Raw genomic sequence first — 2,734 nt, 5'->3', positions numbered from 1 at the left:
ACACACACACACACACACACACACACACACACACACACACACACACACACACACACACACACACACACACACACACACACATATACGTATATTATTATCTACATAGTTCATATTATCGTACATCCTTTCTATATCTAACTAAATTTTATCTGTATTTAATATTCTACTTTTAGGTCATTAATTTGTTGTTTAATTCTGATCCGTACTTTTTATGAATTCACTTCTTTCATGTATTCATATTTAACTCGTATAATCTCATCTAACGAAAATCCAGAACCTGATTCTTCCTTTGTCCATTCATCTAGCCAAAATTTAATAGAATCTCCATCTAGCCAAAATTTAATAGAATCTCCATCTAGCCAAAATTTAATAGAATCTCCATCTCGCATCCAACTCACACATCCTGAGTACAGATCAACGATTACACAAACAAGGGATCATACATCATTATTATCAGGAAGCGAATTGGAATTACGAAGAATCGAACCTACATATTCTAAATACAGATCAACGATTATACAATCAAATGATTATACATCATCATCATCATCAGAAAGCGAATGGAAATTACGAAGATTTATAGTAAGTAAAATATATTAGATAAAAAAAGAATTGTAGGTTCGCAAAAAATAAGCTAGAAATAATGAAGAAAATGAAACTGATCTAAAAGACTGATCTGAAATATATTTTATATATATATATATATATATATATAAAACAATACATTGATAAAATACAATTGATACAATAGTATATTAGACCATTTCTAATAGCAAAACAATTATTCTGAAAAAAGACAAGAAATTAAAATACATTTCAAATGTTCTATTATCTCATGGAATAAATACACTTCAAATTTTCATCAACATATATCAACATTTGATCTCAAGATCGAATCATAAAAAAATGCATTTAATTGTTGAAGATAACAATTTGAGTAACTAGTTCAAAAGTAATAAAAAAATGCCTAAAAGATATCTGTCGATATTCAATGATAATAGCAGAAGTTCATGATAATATTATGAGATATTTTAAATATACATAGTTTTTTAATAATTCCTCATTCATGTACACAGCCGAGATTCTTATATGATGAGTTACTTTTCACCAAAATTCAAATAATTCCCGTATATTGTCATAACTCAGTTAAACAAAATTCTTTTTCATCCAAGTGAGATTCAACTAAATTTTTACCTACAAATTTGAGACTGTGTGCTTCACTGAGTCTTGTTAATTTATATTAAAAATGAAATTATATACCTGATGTATTGTGTATGATAACTTTATCACCAAAATAAACATATCATTATCTGAGTATAAAATAATTTTAGACTCGATTAGTATCGCTTGTATAAAAATGGAAAGCAACTATTAACTACATTTTGCGATATAAATAAATTAAATATATATAGATATCAAAGGCAAATATATAAATGCATATTTTATTTATCTTAAAATTTCGAATGAATTTTCTTATCATAATTTCTAAATTAATTTCTGAAATTGTTAGCTTAACTGTTTTTAGTTGAATTAAATGATGTCTATTAATTAGATTAACTCAGAGGTAGTTTATGGATATATATTAAATCCGCCAGAATATCAAATTGCTAGATCGAAAGCTGAACATAAATGTTTGAGTGACCGTCACAGTATATAATTTTGTCCACATTCGTACATACATAGGTAATATATTATTTTTAATATTATATCTTTTTATTTATATTTATTATATTATATTTGTATTAATTTTATATTATTAATATCGTATGTTTTTATTAATGTCAATCAATATAAATATTTTATTAATCTGACAAAAATATTTTAGGTGATTGATTAAAATAAATGTAAGAAATCGTCTGTATAGATAGCTTTGTAAATTATTTATGAAGTACAGATTTTTTTTAACGAATTCACTACGTGAATCATTAACTAATATAAGAACAATCTCCAAGGAAAAATAAATTTTCAAGGAAAATCTTATTTAATTTTAAATTACTTAATTATAATTTACTATATTAAAAAATTTGACTCTACAAGAGATATGTATGATATAAATTATATTTATATTTTATATAGAATATATAAATATATAAATACTATATGTATACATATAATTTAGTAAATATAAACTTATCTGTTTTATAATCGCTAAATGAAAATTTTTAATTCAATTAGCATATTTATAACAAATCGTGCATTAAGTTAAGTAATTTATGATACAATATATGAAGCATATTTTTATCATTTATTGTATTTCATTCGTATCAATGACGAAAGTATGTATAAATAAGAATTTTGCTGATTCAACAAATCATTAATTTAATTATACTTTTGAGTTATACATTTTATAGTTTTGTATCAAAATGTATTGTACAAATAACACGAAATTGATTAATCAATTGAATTACATATTATAGAAATGTACATTATACAAATGTGAAATAACGCTTATATATATAGAATTATGATTAAATAATTAATTTGTTATAATAAAAAATTATTATTTATTTATATTTTGAATCTAAAAAATATATCAAACTTTTACACAGAGGACAAGATTTTATTTCTATTAAATGTACGTAATGTATAAATGTGTGTGTGTGTGTGTGTGTGTGTGTGTGTGTGTGTAGTAAACGTTAATTTTATTGTGACTATTATATAGTATTATGTGTATACATATAGTGGGTCTTTGATGTATTCATAGATGACTAGAATAAAACTATTAGTTTATATT

The sequence above is a fragment of the Atta cephalotes genome (assembly GCF_000143395.1).
Source record: "Atta cephalotes unplaced genomic scaffold scaffold00019, whole genome shotgun sequence".
NCBI classification, from domain to species: Eukaryota; Metazoa; Arthropoda; class Insecta; order Hymenoptera; family Formicidae; genus Atta; species Atta cephalotes.
This window is presented reverse-complemented; position numbering follows the sequence as displayed.